Consider the following 20855-nt stretch of genomic DNA (forward strand, 5'->3'; position numbering starts at 1 on the left):
AACTGTTTCCTTTTAAAATATGTCATTATCCTTAAGTTATCCCAATGGAACTCTATAGAAAAGGGCATCCTGAATCCATTAAGTTTAGGTTACCTGATTAGTCTAAAAAAGTAAACCAAAGCCATATTTTTTTAAAAGCACCTAATTACACATAAGGGAATCAGAACAAAGAAGTAAGAAAGGAGGGAAAAGGTAATGGCAGAGATAAAGCTAGTGGCCTTACACAGTCTTCTTAACTCTCCTAGGACTAAAGGGAACAAAATTACTTCTGAGCTTCCTGGTAGCCAACAGGGAGAAGAACAAAATCATTACCTGAGTTAAAGTGTCCCCCAGATGAGGACAAATCAGTTACATAGAAGTACAAACACTTAGGCCTGGAAGAAATTTCTGCATAGCTCCTCCTAGATAAAAACCAAAGGAGATAGGGAACCTGCTCAGCAACATCTCACAGCACATAGAGTGACAGTCTGTTAGACCCTCTTCCAGCTCTCCCTGGAGACATCATGCTCAGATATAGTTTAGTAAAAAGCAGTCTACCAGGGACCAGTATTGTGCAGGTACCAGTTCCCAGGGCAGGGCCACATCCCAGGATAAAGGTACAGTTTTAGAGAGAGTGATGGGAGGACAAATCCTACTCCTTTAGTGTGGGCTCAGGTGGACACTGACCGGCAGTGGATGACCCTATCCTGCCTGACGAGTGAGTACTAGAAGGCACTGAATGTTACTGACTGAGACTCAGGCTCGGTCAGCAAACCTCGGGTGGGGCTGCTCTCAGGTGACAGCAGGGATCCTGGCCAGACAGCACTGCCCCATTATGGGGACCCAGGGGCCGGCCTGGGGCAGGGGCACAGCTTTCCCCAGAAGTGTAGTAAGCATGAGACTTCTACCAGTTTATTTTTGCTTGTTCAGTTTTTCATTTATCCTTGGCAGTTTACCAAGAGGGAAATTTTCAGTGAAGATTACAAAACTATTGGCTTCTGCTCTTGTCACCCTCAGAATTATTCTGGAGAAAGTCCACTGATGGTTTGTTTTTCAAGTCAAAAACATAAGGCTGTAGGGGACAAAGGGGATAATATTTTAATAAAAATCTTACTATATTTATAAAACCCTTTACAGATTATGAAATAGTGTCACACATGATAATCATGTACAGAAGGAAGAGAATAAGCTTTGAAAATGATCTGAACTGGATTCAAAATCCCAGCTATGTGACTTCTAGCTGTGTGATTTTAAATAAAATTCAAATCAGTTCTTAGCTTCCCTTGCCTCATCTGAATGTATAGATTATACCTACCTTGCAAAGTTGTTTTGAAAAAGAAATGAAAGTTTTATATATGTATATATATATGTGTGTGTGTATAAATATACACACACACACACACACACATATATATATATATACAGAATCCCTTGCACATAGTAGAGAATTACTAAATGATAGCTATTATTACTAATTTTGGTTTTGATAGCAGTCCTGTGAGGAAGGTAATATTATTAACATTACACTGGTGCGAGGCCCTTCAATACTGCTTCTGCTCCCAGCACTCCTGCAGCAGGAGTGACCTTAGGCAACTTACATGGTCCAGAGCAAGCCTCATACTCAGAGAAAGTCAGTATTTAGGTGTGTACTCAGCCTCAGAGGAAGCAGAGAGAAGGGGACCTTGAGGAAGGTTTGTGGCATACTGATGTTAAACATAAACAGTTGCTCTAAAATAGAAAAATGATGAAAGTAGCCAACACAGCAGAGAGCATACACTCAGGAAAGAACCAAGGAATATTCTAGGTAAGATTTTATGAGATCCAGTTGATCAGTTTTAAGAAAACACATGTATGTGTAAGAGGTAACTTAATAGGTAGCTTAACTGCATCACTCTTGCTTGCAATCCAAGACATTCTCATGAAATGAGGCTGTTGAAAGGGAATAACTTGTCCAAGTTTATGGAACAGAAGGGATCTTCGGGAAAATTCAGTGCCAAGCCCAGCAGAACTCCCAGCTGACTGCCAGCTTACCTGCCAGCTCTGTATGAGAAGAAGCCATCCTGGAGTCCACCTCCTTGAGTCTTCAGAGGACTCTGAGCTTTCATCCATCTGACAGCAGCCATAGCAGAGACCCCAGAAACTGTGCAGCTATGGGACCATGAGAGAATAATAAATTGGGTTAAGTCACAAAGTTAAGGATGACATGTTGCACAGCAATAGATAAGGGGACAATATAGATGATGAAGGATAGATTTTAGTTTGCGCAGGTATTATGCAAAAAAGAATATAAACTGAGTCACATTATGCTAGAACAGTTGTGAAATAATTTGGACACATCACTGATACGTTTCATAAGTGGGTGGGGAGGGGGTGTCAAATAAAATTATTATTTGAGAGATTGCTGCTTCCCAACACAGTAATCTAAAAAAAAAAAAAGTCAATTGAATTGAAATGTCACTTTCATGAATACTTTGATTTAATTTGTTTTTCTCAGTTATTTGATCTGAGGTCACTTCCTATGTAAATGAAAGGAGGAGGAGGAATCATAAACACCAACAGGTTCAAAGTGAATTTTCAACCTGAATTTATTTAAAACAGGAAAAACAACAGAATTACTTACATTTTGTTCCTTACTCGCCTCTTTACACTTACACCAAAATTCCTGAAGTTTCCAGTGAAAGGTTACTTTTAACCAACCTGCCACCTCTTATCCCTCCCAGTGCTGTTAAGCAGGGGGCAACCACAGATAAGTCATATGCTACCTACAACACTCATGTTTCATATCACTTCCTCTCCACAAGAAGGTCATAGCCTCGCCTGCCTCCACAACATTTAGGGCACTTTTTTATTCATTCCCACCAAAAACGACCATGTATTTACCACACACTCTTGTCATGGCCGTGGCACAGTTTTTGAAGCAGTGGATGGGACAACGTGTCAATTTGTCTAGCCTCTTCAAAGGTCCTGTAGTGGCAGAGAGGACCACAGAGCCAGGAAAAACAGCCAATGAAAGGGCTCTGACGTCACTTATCTGGCCAACATCACTCTGCACTGGTGGTCAAACTAGCGCATGTCCAGGTGACCAGGGAGGCAGTGTAGGCTAAAGGAAGCTCATTAAAAGTCATCATTATCTATAACTTTCCTCTTCTTCCTGTCCTGACCACTCCCCCAAACTCCCTTCTCCTGAAAATGCCTTCCTTGTATTGAGTACTAGAAAACCTGGGCTCTTTCCAGAGGGAGGTTATGGGAAATGCTTCCTTTGGACAGATTTCTTCTTTGCTTGTGATTTAAAAAACAGCTCAGGGGTAATTTAAAACACATATTTTACTGGACATATTGTTCACTTTCAACACAGAAATCAGACTACATTCCTTTCTCTGTATTACCAACTTCTGAATATCCAAGGAGGAAATCTAGCCATTACCTCATTCATCAGGATAATGGCTCCCAATTGCCTGGTGAGACCCATAGCTCACTCTGCTTTAACCACCTTTGATGACAAGTAGTGGCAAAGATGGCTATTTCTATGGTTTTAATGTGTCCCCCAAAAAGCATATATTGTAAACTTAATCCCCAGTGCAACAGTGTTGGGAGGTGGGGCCAAATGAGAGGTATTTAGGTCATGAGGGTGGAGCCCTCGAATTCATGCTGATTATAAAAGGCTTTGAAACTGTAAGTTTGATCTCTTGCTTTCTTTCACTATGTAAAGTCTTCTGCCATGGAATGACACAACCCTCATGCAGGGTTCCCTTAACCTTGTACCTTGTAACCTCCAGAAGTGTAAGTAATAAATCTCTGATCTAAATTAATTATCCAGTCCCAGGTATTCTGGATAAGCATGACTAAGATAGAGACCCAGTAAGTGGTCAGTTCTCTAACACTTTTCACAGGCACTAAGTGATTCTTCTCCAACAACAGTTAGATAAGACCATGTTTGCAGTCTGGCAAGTTACTGGGTTATTAACTGAAACTTATTCCAGTTTCCTTATCTGGAACAGGGATAATAACAGTAGCTCAACTGTATGTCCACAAATTGGTATGTAAGAGGTACTCAATAAGTTATATACATGAGCATTCAGCACAATGTATAACTACCTATACACATTTATTAGTGAAATTATTTGGGTAATTTCTAAAGTTTTCACAACCAGATGCAATGCACCATCACCATATAGACTGTTTGGCTTCCCATCCTAACCTACACCTAGCACGATAACTGATACAATGAAAGGTTCACAATACACTTACTAATGAATGAAAAGTTGTCTACATATAAAGCAGTTATGAAGATTTAATAAAATAATATGTGAAAGAATTTAGCAATGTGCCTGTTTTAGTCAGTTTTTATGTCTCTGTGACCAAAAGAGCTGACAAGAACAATTAGAGAAGGAAAGGTTTATTTTGGCTCATGATTTCAGAAGTTCAATCCAGGTTCAGCTGACTCCATAGCTCTGGGCCCAAATGAGGCAGAACATCATGGCAGAAGGACACAGTGGAGGAAAGCATTCAGGACATGGCAACGAAGAAGCAGAGAAAGAGAGCTCTGCTCACCAGGGGCAAAATACAAACCCCAGAGTAATACCCCCAGTTACCTGCTTCTTCCAGTCACGCCCTGTCTTCCCACAGTTACCATCCAGTTAACCCATATCACTGGATTAATTAAGGCTCTCATAACCCAATCATTTCACTTCTGAGCTTTCGTGAACTGTCTCAATGAGCTTTTGAGGGACAATTCATATCTAAACCATAACATTCCACTATTGACCCCTAAAAGCACATGCCCTTCTCATAATGCAAAATTCATTTAGTTTGTTTTCAAGAGTTCTTAATAGTTCCAGCATTTCCCAAAAGTCCAGTCCAAGTCTCAATTGAAAATCAAGACAAACCTCTTGTAAAGATAAAACACGAGTTACATATATCCAATATATAATGGCACAGAGTAAATATTCCCAGCCTACAAAGGAGAAACAGGGGAATAGCAAGAAGGATGGGACCAAAGCAAGACTGAAATCCAACTGAGAAAACAAGTCCTGTAGCTCCATATCCAGCATCTGGGCCCATGGCATTATGATGTTCTCTCTGAAAGACTTGTGGAGCTCTACCCCTGTGGCCTTGCTGGTGGCAGTTTACATGGCCTCTGCCTTGGCTTGTCTCTGTTCAATTCCTGCAGTTTTCCTTGGCAGATGTTCCATGTTATTGGCATCTCTTAATCTTGGGGGTCTCCAATGCACCTCTAGATTCCTTCTCACTTCTTCATTCATCACCCTTTCAGGGATAGCCTGCAGAGACCCTGATCCTGCTGCACTTTTCCTGGCCTCCCAAGCCTTCCTTTGAAATCTCAGTGGAAGTCTCCATGACCCTCTAACTGCAACATCCTGTGATCCTGCTGAAGCATCACCATGTCTTCCATCATCTTGAGCAGTAGTCAAACCTCCTGGGACCATAGTTGCAGCAGCTTCTGAGTGCCTGAATGGCTGAGCACAGAAAAATAACTTCCTTAGGGCCCTGTGGGCTGGCGGGGCATTCCCATTGTGACCAGAAGTTGAATAATCCTACTATGACTTCTGCAGGGTAGAGAGATGTAGGAACCAGCAGTTGCTCCATCCAAGAAGCTGGAACCTCAGAACAAGAGGGACTGATGATGCAGTCCCAGTCCAGGACCAAAGGTCTGGAAACTCTGTGGAGAGTTGCCAACTGGAGTTCACTTTGTAAGAATGAACGAGTTGAGGTCTGATGTCCTCAGGTGATCACAGGAGCAATCAAAGCCCCCTCTCAAGAAAAATCAACCTTGCATTTGTTGTTGCTTCCTTGTTCTTCCACATTTTTGTTCTGTCTGGGTCTCCAACCTATTGGGTTGTGCTGCCCACATTTAGGGTGGGTCTCACACTCACTTTGATGTTCCACATGTCAATCATTCCTATAACCACCCTCAGTGACTCACATAGAAGCCTCTTAATCTTAGGTATCTCTTAATCCTATCAAGACAATTCAGATTAACCATCATGTGCCTGGAACATAGTTAATACTCAGTACATTGATGGCTGCTGAGGTAAGTTGTGGAGGATGGGTTTGGTATTGTTTCATGCCTGAACCAAAGTGTGATGTGAAAGGGAGATACTTTCTACTTTCTAGAGACAGCCAGCTACTCAGAGACAGTGCCTACACTACTGCTCCTTTTCAGATTCCCACAATCACCATTTTCAATTCCAGTTCTAAATTCCTGCCTCTCATCCTGACAGTTCATCCACCTGCCATACACTTAACTCTGCTGACTTATGTTCAGTCCCCAGAAGAACAAGGCTTCCACAATAACTGGTAAGTGATAAACTTCCTGCTCAACCCTAAGGAAGAGAAATCTTTGGATCTACACATTCTAAATGTTTTCTTTTGACAGAAATGGAACTGGAGATAGTTACAGATTGTTGGTCACCTACTGTGTCTTAGAAAAGACCTATGTTACAACAGGTTTATTTTGAAGGAACTTCTCTTTTAACACATTATATTGTGATTATTGGTGTTGAAGTCTGTGATCACACTAGGTTCTAATTTAGGGGTGGGATCATTTTGTCTACAAATTTAACATTCACAGAATCTAGCAATGTTGAGCACATGGCAAAACTCAGTTTACCAAAAAAAAATTTAAAAAGAGGGAGAGATACAGTGATGGAATTTAACATCAGAGTTATTTCCTATATATCCCTTTTGCCCTCCATTAACACAGAGAATAAAAATTTATATTAGAGAAAATTACAGTCCAGGATGTCAGAACAAGAGAGATGAAAACAGAATTGAAGAGGGAAAAAATATATATATATAACCTGACTCTCATGAGATTGGAAGCTTAACATCATGATTTTTAAAAAGCTGCCACTCTATCATATGCTGAATTCCATCAACAAATATTAAATACTGATTATATAATAGCATTTAATTTTAAACTTTTCTTACATAAGCCTCAAAATCAAAACTTAAAGGCCATGAACAAGAAAAAAACTGCAGAATTAGAAGACTTAGCATGGCTAGAGATGTAGTTCAGTGGTATAGTATTTGCCTAGCATGTGTGAGGGCCTGGGTTTAATTCCCAATACTGGCACAGAGAGAGAGAGAGAGAGAGAGAGAGAGAGAGAGAGATTAATTTAGAAACCCTCTGCATAAACAATTCTCAAAATGTGATCTTGGGGATCCCCAGAAGCCTGTTGCTGAGTCCTTGGAATCAAAACTGTCTTCATGATGACACTAAGATATTATTTGCCTTTTTCACTCTTATTCTCTCATGTTTACATGGGGTGTGTTATCGCAGCAGACAGAATGCAGAAGCAGATACTACAGTTCAGCTGGAAGAGGAGTGGTGTTTCTGATAATTGTGAACAAACAAGTTGAGAATGGGGGAGAAGTTGAACCCAGTGCTGAATGGCAGGTTCTGAAAGTGGAGATGTCCTACAGACATTTGGAAATAGAAAATTGCAGTGGAGGTGAGTGGTCAGAACACAAATCATATGGATTTGAAGTTTAGCCCTCTGTAGCGATATGAAGCATCCCAAATGCAAATAAGTCCACCACGTAAGTGGAACATGGAGCTGTTTCTTCAAGCAAGAACCTAGGAGAGGGGAGAGCTTTTATAGTGAGAGATGTTAGGAAATGCCCACTCAGGAACCAGAAGGATGCAGCATCCTGAAAAGTATCTTAACATGACAAAGCCAATGCGTGGGTAGAAGAAAAAAGGCAGGACAAAAGAGGGAAGGAAGAAAACCAGAGGGACAGCTTCCAGGAGGATTGACTAGTCAACAACATCATACCCACAGAGTAGTCAGAAATGGTAAATTCTGAGAAGTTAATGAATTTGACAAGAATTAGGTCATTGTTAGCTTTAAAAGAGAATTTTTGGTACAAAAAATGCAAGTCAAAACAACACATAAAAACTGCATGGGAAAAAATGTTAAAAATCAAAGGAAGGAAATAAAAAGGATGAGAGAAAGAAAAGAAAATGAAATCCAGCAAAGATTTCTATTTAAGCCAAGATCACCTATACACCGGTCTGAAGGAAATCCTCAAGGTCCTCAGAGCCACTGAAGGTGCTATCAGAGGGAAGGCTGATAGGTACCCAAACCACACACTGATCTTCAAACCACACTTCCCTGGCCCATCAAAATGAAATCCTAAGGAACCTACATTAGAAAATATTAGGGTGATGAAGTAAAGGTTTAACGATATATCCTGATCAGATGTCATTTAAAAGGAAATACTTAGATTTGAATAGACTTTCTTCTTGCTATGGAGTATAAATAACAAATCTAAGTAGCAGAATTTCATATAGGAACAGGAATTGCTATGACAACTACAACTCAGCCTCCACAGAAAGTATAAATAGGAACCAGAATGAGAAAATTATAGAGAAATGAGACTTTCTCTGATTTGGAAATAATTTCAACTATTATTCTTTAATGTCTTGCTTGTTTGGCTCTGATATTAGAACATGAAAATAGTCCCCCATGTCAATAGCTTCTTTGAATTACAAACTAAAATGAACAGATCATCATTTATTGAAATCAAACTGGAAACCCAGACCATCTAAAGACTTACTCCATTAAAATGCCCTTCTTGCCCCCATGTTAACTTCTGATATTTAAAGAATCATACAACATTAAAGAATAGACTTCATTAAGTGCATTATATTGCGGTGAAGGCATATAACAGGGAATGTAAAATCACTGTTATCTTTCACTGCCAGATTATAAAGCTTCAAATTAGTTGTAAGGACCCGTGTTTCATACCTCCTCCCTCGGATTTATCTTTAACTATAATTCCTGACTTCTGCTATTAGGTTGCTATTTACTTAGATAATGAGGAAAGGTAGACCAGGGCAGGGTTCCATATCCTCAGCTCCTCTTGGGATAACCAAGGTACTTTCTGGATCCCAGTCTTCTGAAGTCAGAACAATGAGACCTGTAAGCCCAATCCAGCATCCAGTCATTTGATGTTATGCGGAGTGCATTTGCCTTAAGATATTTTCATTGCAAAGTATGTATTTCATTACATAGAGTTTTCCAATTAGCTGGTTTTCAACCCTGTCTAGGGCTCTTAAGATTTCTGCCTCCTACCTGCCCTTGAATATTCACTAGCTCACTCCAGCATCCTCAGATACCTTGTTGTAGCCTTATGCCCGGTTTTGTTTGGTTTTTTTGTTTTTTGTTTTTTGTTTTTGTTTTTGTTTTTGTTTTTCCTCTGCGCTCTGGGTTACTCCTCATCTATCTGGCACCCCACTGGAGCTTTGGCCTGGATGCTGTCTTTAAATTGCCGTGGCTCTGCTCTGTAGCCCAAGGGCCAAGCCAGCCCTGCCCTTCCCCTAAATCCATTTCTACCTCCAGATATTGCAATCTTTTGGCACCCCAAACAATGCCTTTTCCAGGCCAGGTGATTTGGATGTGGAACAGTCCTAACTACAGGTATTCTCTGACAGTACTGAGCTTCCTCCTGTACCATCCAAGTCCAAGAAACATGATTCACTAATTCAGTGTGCCTGACAAAAATAATCACACCTAGGAGTTCTTTTGATGCTGATGTTGGAATATAAGGCATATCAACCCTGTATTAACCGAACTAATCAAAATCTGCCATTCATACTATGCTAAGTTAATTATAAATTAGAACATTAATGTCATCATATTCAGATTATATTTTTCTAGATCCTCCATAAGTAAATTTAAATGACAACTTATAATCATTAGCAGGTACAAATGTCCAAACACCTAAGTCACCTGAATTAAATTCAAGTTCTATAAATCTATGATGAGAATTTTGAGAATTTTCTTTATAATCAATCCATATAAACTTCAAGTCTTTATATGAGATCCCTGAACACAGGGCATCCTCATGCAGTTTCAGCCATCCCTAGCCTGAGCTGTCTTTTCAAAGGATAAATAGGTGTTAAATAATGCAGTGTAGATTCTGCCTGGATTTAGCAAAGAAAACTCGGTTCAAGGATTCACTCCACCACTTCAGAAGAACCTTTTCCAAGGAAGTGACATTAGTGAGACCTTATGATCCCATTCACACTGGAGAAAGCAACACCAAAGAGGAATATAAATCTTCTTGGTTGCCAGCTAGAAAGTAAGGAGAGGAAACAAGAAGGTAGGAGACACCAAAGAGAGCAAAGCATCATAAAAACTAACTTTCTTTAAGGTCTTCTCCTGATAGGCCCTACATATAACTACACAAATGTGCACACACTACACAAATGCACACAAAATTCCCTATTAGAAGACTTTCTAGTGATGGTGCTAACTCTAAGAAGTCCAATATTCTTCCATCTATGCTATACAGAAGTATTTGAGTTAAATGTTATCTTTTAAAAACATCAAGATTCTCACTGCTGAGCATACTGTGGTTTCCCTGCCTCTCTGCTCTTTCTCCTCCCACCTCTGATCTCCTACCACCCACTAAACAAGAGACAAGCCCATAACATAGATGAGAAAAGAGGATGCAAGGAGTTCTGGTGTTTCCTTTAATCTATTTCATGGATGCTTGTTCTCCTAATGCCCCAGGCCAAGCTGAGAGCAGTGATGTCTCTTAGGAAAGATGTCTCTCTGGACACAGGACTTATGTCAAGGAGAATTTCACCATGTTTCAAACAAGAAAAAAATCTAAGAAGTTGGAAACTGTGCTATACAATTAATGAGTTCACAGTTGAGCTGCAAATTTAGGCTATTTTGTATTAATATCCCCTTACTCTTTCCTCTAGTACCTTCTATTTTACCTTTTTTTGGTTAACCTTACATGTAAACGCTGTGTATAGTCTGCATAAAGGCAAAAATGCATAAAGACTTACATGGCAGGCTGAGGGAAAAAACAGATATAAATAAAGATTTATTATAATTCCACAATGATAAGTTGTACTAAAGTAAAAATAATAGAAACATTATACTGTCTTATTATAAAGTTATATAGTTCTTTACCAGATACATTAAATTGCTGCCTGTACTGGTAGTAAAACCACTAACATCATAATTGGTGTTGTTATTATAGTCCATATATGTTATTTCAGAAGTACCAGCTAGCGCAGGTTGTTTGGGATTTTTTAAACCAGATGCCCAGCACTCCTAATGAGCACATGGTAGAAAATTTAAATTTCAAAGAAAATGTCAATGCCAAAACAATAAATGATTTTAAATATTCCTCCCACATAATACGGATTCTACATGCCATGACCAAGTGTTCACATGGAATTGTCAACAGGTTCACTGGCACACAGTGGACCAGATGTGATAAATCCCAAATGACTGATTTAATAATCAAGCTCTTCAGATAATGTCCATTCTGAAAAGACTGTTATGCACTAATAGAGGCTCTAGGAGTGACAAGGGGCTGTGGAAGTCATACAGAACAACTTCCCATCCAGTGCACGAGTCTAAGTTTCCCACCAGGCAGTCACCTGGATGCATGCCAGAGTGAAGCCAGTTACCTGGACGTACTGACCAGCAGCTCACTACATCCCCAGAGGCCACCATTCCATTTTGGACAGCTCTGACTGTTTCATGACGAGTTATAACTGCCAGTGAAACAAATCAGTGATTGATCTGAGGATATAATATGTGTTTGTTTTCCTCAATAACACAAATAAACAAGAATGTCTGCAATCAAGTAAATCTAAAGGAAGTACAAACAATTTGTGACACATTTGTTTAGACTAGTTGAAGCACATCAGGTCACAAAGCTGGCAAAGAAACAATGCATAAATCATATAAATAGTCACACATTATGCATTCACCTTGTGCTGTGATGTTTTCCCCTTAAATAAATGAAACACACACACACACACACACACACACACACACACACACACACACACATATACCCTTAGATGTCGATTCAGTACTGATAGGTACTTGGAGCATTTTGGCCAAAGGAGCTGGGTTACAAAGTCATGGGTATACTGGATCCTCCTCCACTAGCTGACCTAGAAAGACGTATGCACAGCATGGAGCTAAAACTTGCTGAACTATTCAGATGATTTGTGAAATTCTCTGAAATAGTGCAATTCAACAGAAAACTAGCTTTTATGTAGAAAATAAATGCATTGTGAACTTAAAATGTGTTAACAGATGATCTCTCACCCATGCTACAGACAGTTCAGGTAATGAACTGACATTCATACTAGTCAAAACAAGAACAATTTGGAGGGCAATTTTTTCAGTTCTTAAATGAATACTTTTTCATCTTTCATATTTTTGTTTGTTTTTCCATGTCTTTTTCTCAGAGGAAAGGTTTTTCCCTCAAACAGAGGAACAGATTAAGGGTTTGTAATCTAAGTAAATAACCTAAATATATCCTCTCTCCGTGTACATACACAAGATTACAACTTGTATGCTCCGAGTTTAATGAACACTGCAGTTAGACTGTTTCCCATTAAAAGAGAAGGGGAGTAGAGCAGAAATTCAATAAATGTTCAAGTAAAATATAGCCATCCTAACATCTGTGTCATATTAGAGGAGACACAAGACAAAACATTGACTCTTGAGGTTAAATCTAAATTTCCTGCTGCAGTTCTGAAAGAGCTTGAGCGTCTAGATCAAAAAAGCAACTAAGAAAATGGAACCCAAAAGGTTTTAAAGCACATTTCAAAAGCTATTAAATGCCGACACTTAGCTGTTTCTTTGAAATATCAATTTAGTCAGCAATTACCCAATGGCCACCAACAAAAAAATCAATAAGAATTCTGCACTGTGCTCAAGCCTTTTTGCAAGTTAAAGACACACCTAGGTTCTGCGTGTAATAAGAGGTGTCAAAGCACCTCTATGGGATGTTGCTAAATTACCACATCTTCCTTTCTAGTGGTGTTTTGTTCGTTTGTTTTGTTTTGTTTTGTTTGGACTGAGGATTGAACCCAGGAATGTTTTACCACTAAATTATATCCCCAGTCCTTTTTATTTTTTGTATTTTTAATTTTGAGGCAGGGTTTCTGATGTTGACCTTGAACTTGAAATCCTCCTGCCTCAGCCTCCTGAGTCGGATTACAGGTGTTTGTCACCATGCCTGGCCTCTCTAGCACAGTATTAACATTGCTCTTAAATCTTAAAAGATATTTCACTCTCCTTTCAGAATCAATTAGACTTTAATTTCATAACCCACACTGCAAGAAGAAAACCCAGGCCTTTGATGGAACAAAGGACAAAAATAAAAATAAAAAAAAAATAAGACAAATCTCATAGAAAAAACTAAAGTACATGAGGTCAGAACCAGGATTTGGGAGACTGTCCTCAAGTGTACAGTTGGGAGCTTATAACCTCTTCCTTATCAAGCTTTTAAGGAAGTAATGCTAATCTGTGCAGGTTGTGGAAACTTCTCTAAAATGTTATTCTGAACAACTTGGAATGAATCAGCCTCTCATAGAAAATTCCATCATGGAATAAGGTCCATAGCTCTAAACCTTACACATGAGAAAGTCTTTCTGAGAATCTCATGAAGATTCTGGTTGAATTAAAGAACTGAGATTAGAAGAGGTTTACCATAAAGTCATTTTAAACAAGTCTTATTATCAATTTATAATCTCAGTTTCAGTATCTAAGAAATCTAGATTCTATAGTCTTATTTTCAAATCTTTTATAACCTTCTATTACAGCCCTCCCCAAAAGAGTCTATTGTTATTCTTTAAACCTCACTAGGTAATCCTACTCATCTCCTTGGCAAGCTTCTGCCCTTGATGTTGAAAAGTCTCAGGGCTCAGCTCTTGGTCCTCTTCTTTGTCATCGCGGGCACCCTCGGAGAGCTCTTTCAAGCTACATATAACAGTGACGCCCAAATTCACATTTTCAGCTCAGTCCTCTCTCCTAAATGCTCATTTAATATCTCCAATTAGATGTCTTATAAGCATCTCAAGGTTAACAGGTCCCAAACTGAATTCCTGATTTCTGTCTACCCCATCCCACAATGTCCCTACAGGCTTCCAGTTCTCAGCAGATGACAACTCCATCTTTGAGTTTCTCAAGACAAAATCCTTAGTGTCACACTTGATTCACATTCCACACTAAATCCACATAGACGAAAACTCTATTAGCTACAGGAACATTATCAAGAAAACAGCATATCCAGAATCTAATTCATTCCCTTATCACTTTTATAGCAACTACCCTAATCAAGGCTCATTATTTCTCACTGGGTTACCCCAATGTCTTCCTAAATGGGGTCTGTTTCTCTTTTTGCCTCCTAGAGAGCCAAGGAGATCCTCCTTAAGCACTTTAAACACCAGTGATACCGTGCTTGAACTCTGTCACGACTGCCCGTTTCACTCAGATACAAACAAAAGTCCTCACAATGTCCTCATCTCCAACTTCTTCCCCTTGGTCAACCTGCTCCGGTCAGAATGACCACCTGCCTATTCCTAAATATCTCAGGCACATTCCTCCCTCAGCCCCTCTGTATCGGTGCTTCTCTTTTCCTAGAACACTTTTCCCCAGAGAGTCACATGCTGCTCTCACCTCCTTTAGGTCTTTGCTTCACTGTTCTCAGTGAGACCTGTCCGAATATCCACTTAGAATTTCAACTCCTCTCCCTCTAGTCCTCCTGCTTCTTTCCCCTACCATACATTATTTTCCTCCTCTAAAGTATTTATCACCTTCTAACATACTGTATCATTTACTTATGTTCTGTTTCCTCCCAACACACACACACACACACACACAGAATGTAATCTCCATGGGGACAGTGATATTTTTGTTCACTGATATATTCCAAGTACCTATAAGATAGATGTAGAGTTGATACTTACATATTTATTGGTTAAAGTCTACTACCCCACCAATTTGTCCATTCTACATCCTGTTTTATTTGTGTCATTTTTTTGTCTTTTTAGACTTGTTTTCCCTACTCTTTCTTCTCTGAAGAGAGGCAATATAAGCACCTCTCTTCCTCCCTTCCATCTCCAATATAAAAATCACTCAACTTTTCTAACTATGTCTCCTCTAGACATTTACACACTTAAAAAATTTTGCCAATGTTTAGTTTGTCAATTCTGTAAATGTTAATTCATGCATGCATTCAACTAAACTCTCAATTCTTTTTTTTTTTTATTTTTACAGACTGTGTTTTGATTCACTGTACACAAATGGGGTACAACTTTTTGTTTCTATGGTTACACATGATATAGATTCATACCATTCATATAATCATACATGTATATAGGGTAATGATGTCTGTCAATTCTTTATCCCATAATAAACATCATTTTTAATGATTTTATCCCTTTAAAATATTGCACTATTATTTAAGTAAATGGTACAGTATGAATGTTTAGTTACTCCTCTACATATTATGAAACAAACAAAATGTAGGAAGTATACAATGTATCGAGGACATATTTAGTCTTGGAAAAACTATAGTCATTAGAATTTTTTGAATGTTTCATATCTTCAAGAGATGCATCTAGAGAATATCAGAGAGTTCCTTGGCTATAGGGCAAATATTGAAAAGGTCATAAGCCTTTTGTGAGAAGCTCAACCCCACTTTTATGGGTTTAATTGTCCCCCCCAAAAAAAATGTATGTTGAAGTCCTGACTCCTAGTATCTCAGAATATAACTTTTATGATTTAAAAAAAAAAAGGAAATTGGGGCTGGGATTGTGGCTCAGTGGTAGAGCACTCGCCTGGCATGTGTGAGGCACTGGGTTCAAATCTCAGCACCACAAAAATAAAAAAATAAAGGTAAAAGAAAAGAAAGGAGATAGTCAGGTTAATATCAGGTCATTAGGGTGGGCCTTAATCTAAAAGGACTGGTGTTTTTGGAAAAAGGAAAAATTTGGACATAGAAACAGACACACACACACAGTGGAAAAACAATATAAAGATACACAGAGAAGATCATGTGAAAACAAGAGCCAAAGAGTGCCTGTGGCTACCAGAAGCTAGAAGAGGGGCACAGAGCAGATTCTTCCTTAGCACCTTCAGAGGGAGTGTGGTCTTCCTGACACCTCGATTTCAGATTTTTGGTCCCCAAAACTGTAGGACAATGAATTTCTGTTGTTTTAAGCCACATAGTTTGTTTCTTCATGACAGTTGCCCTAGGAAACTAATATACTCAACTCATTGACTGTGCAATTCATTGAGCTGAGCCTGGTTAGATATACATATTTTGAAGTTATTCAGTTTGCAACATGTTCCATGAAACTGAGGTTCTTTGACCAATTACCTTATTTCTGAAATGGTTTTGTTATTATTACTTTACAATCATTTCATTGACAAAACATCATTGAGAATAAGAGAATTGTATTCCCCTGATATCCCAAGATAGTATCACTCAAAGTCCTTACAATTTCTCCAGGCAGACTAGCCTACAAAACTGAAAAAATTCTGCACTATCAATTGGCAAGTATATATTTGAACTGGACTTACATAGGGGGAGAAAATTTGGAAAATCACTCAACTTTTCCAACTATGACTAAATTCAGTCGAATTGGTTCAAATTTTAGAAAAAAGTCAAGTTTGAGTTACCTGGACCAACAACCTATACAGTCCCTTACTTTCTGGATTAATATACAGTTAACTTTTGACTTTGGCAGCATCATCCAAACCACATTCTAAAAGGGGAAAACACAGAAGCTATTGTCTTAAAGTTAATACTTCACATATAAACTCATCTCAGTTCCCCTGCAGGTTGAGACCCTCAGTTTATTAGACCTCAAGTTATTTCCTAGGTGTGAGGATGAGAAGTGAGTTCCATCTAGGCAGGAAGGACTTTGAATTACTTTCCTCCTACCATGCCTTCAGATCTGATGAAATCTTCCCAGTCTCATTTTTTCCTTGAGATAAATGTCAAGAACTCTTTTTTCCTCTACTATAATGTTCACAGGTCTAAAAGAAGAATAATTAAAGTTTAAACATGCCTGTCAGATATTGGATGTTTTCCAATATCTGAAGACTCACAATTAGTAAGTCAGATCCACAAATGAATTATTAATACTGCAAATTTTAAAAAATAATTCTAACATCTATTAGGTCATTCTTCTAAAATACCAGATGTTTTTAGATATTAATCTCTAACCATCATAAAACTCTGGAAGGAAGATCTTACCCTCCAATTTACTAAGGGGAAAATGAAGTTCAAAAAAGCTAAGTGGCAGAATGAGGATTTAAACCCAGACTCTCCAGGCTATAAGTTAAGCTACTGAACAGCTACCATTACAAACAACCATTCTCACTACTTTACAGAATTTTATTCATATTTATCTTTAAATTTTGGAATTTTTATAGGTTAGTATTGCTGTGATCCTGTGTCATATATGACAAGAGCTCAAAAAGGATAAGGGACTTGCCCAAGGTCTCACAGTTAGTGAACTACAGAACCAGAATCAAATTCAAAGCCTTTCTTCTCAGCAAGAGAAATAACTTCCCTGCACTGAGCACTGTTCTAAGCTTTTTAGAACCATTATAGCGCACCCTAAAAGGTGGATAGGCGGCTCCTCATTTCCCATATAAGGAAGGTGAATTTAAGAGAGAACTAAATTTTTTGCATCCCCAAGTTTTTGAGTAGCAGAGCTGTAATGCAAGCCAGGTCTGAGTATGACAAGCCCACATGCCTTCTGCTACTCAGTCTGCCTTGGCCAGGTCATTGTAGTAATTAAACCAGTGTCCTTCAGGACACTAGGCTTACTTTCAAGGGCCTATTAGAGCAGAGGAAAGCATTTGAGGTAGCATCAAAGATTAAAGTAAAACAATTCATGCCTCGTTAACAGGAGGAACCAATATGATTCCAGGAGAGCAAAACCCAAGTTCACATTCCAATTGCACAGAGCAGCATTCTCTGTGTTCCAGATGACTTTGGACTTACATTAGTTTAAATTAATTAATTTATTTATTTATATAAATAGAAACCCCAGCAGGAGGAGGGAACACATTGCTAGGAATGAGCTAGGTAATGAGTAAGAAAAACCAATATGGGGAATTTCCATGTTGTATTCATTTTAGTTCATTTTCAGAGACTCATCCCTCCCTAAAGCCCCCAACACAATTGCTTTTAGTGACAGAATTCCCCTGCCACTAGCTGAAATGCTGGTTTGGCAGGAAAGGAGGAGGAGGTTCATTTTGAATTCAAGCTATTATTACCCTGTGATTAACTCTTCTCCCATGGATGAAAACCTGAAATCCCTTTGCCAAAAAGATAAAGAAGAGAATAAGTTCACAGGACAATACTATTAAGCGTTACAAAGTGCTTCTGCCTGCATTCTCTCATTTGATCTTCACATCCGCTATGGGAGATAGACGAAGTCTACATGTAATCCTAATCTTATTGACAATAAAACTAAAATCCAACTTAGTCACTTATTCAAGTTGATAGGGCCAGTAAAATATAGGCTGTAATCCAACCAGGTATCCTGTGGCTAAATCTCAGGTTCTTTTCACTCAGCACATGTTCTAAACTCCTTGAGAAGTAACTTTTGAAACAAAAGAAACACTTTTGTTGTTTGGGGAACTAGTTTTGCCTAGAGCTCCATCTGCTACCACTACATATGCCAGTCTCTTCTTCCCATCCCCCAACCCCCCAGGTGTGGGCTTCCCACTCCCTTTGCTTCCACCCAAACCCTCACCAAACATAATTATAATACAAGCAGGCCTGAGTGGCTAGGAAAACTGAGGAAGACTTCCAACAGGTCCTTAACTTTTATAGCCCCATAATAACTACTACTGCTATTATACCATGGAGCTAGAATGTCTCCCAAGTCTCATGTGTTCAGAGACAGAGATTTGGGGAAGTGATTGAATCATGGGGCTCTGACCTCATCAGTGATGGTTGAATGGATTACTGGGAGGTGGGTCCTGGATGACGGAGTGGGTCCTTGAGTGTGTGTCCTTGAAGACTATATCTTGTTCTTGGCCCCTTCCTCTCAATCCCTCTGCTTCCTGGCTGCCATGAAATGAGCAACTCTCCCTGTCATGCCTTTCTGCCATGATGTTCTGCTTCACTCAGGCACAAAGCAATGGAGCTCACTGATCATGGACTGAATCCTTTGAAATTCTGAGCCAAAAGAAATCTTTCCTCCTCCAAGCTGCTCTTGTCAGGTATTTTGAACATCTTATTCAAGATCATGGGGTCAGTAAAATGTAGGCTACAATGAATTTCAGATTAACACAACTGGTATATTACTGCAGCAGCTGACTAGTAACAGTATTGATGCTACCAACGATAATAATCATTTATTGAATTTTGGTTTATGTCAGGTATTTTACACATCTAATCCTCTCCAAAACCTTACAATAAAGGCTATCACAATTCTGAAATACAAAAAGCTCTGAAAACCTAAATGTTATTCCCTAAGTATACAGCAAATTCTTTATATAGTTATATATGTATATATTTTTTTAGTTGTCAATGACCTTTATTTTATTTATTTATTTATTTATATATGGTGCTGAGAATCAAACCCAATGCCTCACAATGCTAGGCAAGTGCTCTACCACTGAACTAAGTACACAGCAAATTATCTTGGTAGTAAAACCTGACCTGAATCAACATAGGCTTGTTGTTTTTGTTGTTATTGTTTAATAATCTTGATTTATCCATTTAGTGTGAGCATTCACACATTTTGCTGCCAAATAGCTTTAATGTGTTGATAAAGCATGGTGCCCAAGGCTCTCCAGAGAGGTTACGTTATGTGCTTTGGAGTATATGCACTTTTTTCTTTCTAAAATCAAAATTATCTGCATTTCAAAATATACCTCGCCACAAAGATTTCACATAGCCCTACTTTTTAGATGAGAAAACTGAGATCCAGAAAGAACAATTTTATTTCATATTCTTCTAAGTTATCAGAGCCCTTTTGTTAATTTAATAGTCAATACTTATTATAGGTTGAATTATGTCCAAAATTCGTATTTTGAAGCCATTACCCCCATGTGACTGCATTTGAAGAAAGTGCCTTTAAAGAGATAATCAAGGTAGTTAAATGAGATAGTGAGGTTGGCCCTAACCCAGCAGGCATGGTGTCCTTATAAAAAGAGGAAGATACACCAATGTTTTCTCTCTGTCCACATAAGCACAGAGAAGGCCATGTGAGGACATAGTGAGAAGGTGACCATCTATAAGATGGGAAAACATGAGAAACCAACCCTGGAACCTTGATCTTAGATGTCTAACCTCCAGAACCATGAGAAAATAAAGGTCCATCATTTAAGCCTCCTAGTCTGTGGTGTTTTTGTTTTGTTTTATGGTAACTCAAGTAAACTAATATGAAACTCAGGTTTTTTTAATTGGAAAAAATATAGTTATTATATCTACATATAAACTAATATTTATATTAAAGTTGATCATTTTAATGATCATTTCAAATTGCTTTCAATGCCATTGACCTGTAACTCAGTTGAGAGAACTGAGCTTGTAGTTTATGATCTCTTGTTACTTACATCCAGTCTTTATTGAAAAAAATTCAGTAACTTTGCTAACACCAATGATTTACTGTGTACCAGGAATTGTTCTGATTGTTTTACACGTGTTAACACATTCAAACTTCACAACAACCTATTGAGATGGGCACTGTTTTTCAACTTTATAAATGCTGACCTGAGCGCAGAGCAATTAAGTATACTGTCTAGTTAGTAAACTGGCAGAGCCAACATCTGAAACTCAGCAGAGGGCTGAGGAGATAGCTCAGTCGGTAGAGTGCTTGCATTGCAAGCACAAGTTCCTGAGTTTGATCCCCAGCACCAAAAAAAAAAAAGGATGAAACTCAGCAGAAGCCAAATAGGCTTAAATCCTTTTCCTCATAGTGCTGATAGGGAGGGGCTGAAACAGAAGGCAAATAAATAAAACAAAGGAACAAATTAAGAAACTGGAAGATTAGAAATCCACAGAGAAAAATGAAGTCTGAACATAAAACCACAACACTGTACTGCCTC

The sequence above is a fragment of the Sciurus carolinensis genome, chromosome 15 (genome assembly GCF_902686445.1).
Source record: "Sciurus carolinensis chromosome 15, mSciCar1.2, whole genome shotgun sequence".
In the NCBI taxonomy this organism is placed as follows: Eukaryota; Metazoa; Chordata; class Mammalia; order Rodentia; family Sciuridae; genus Sciurus; species Sciurus carolinensis.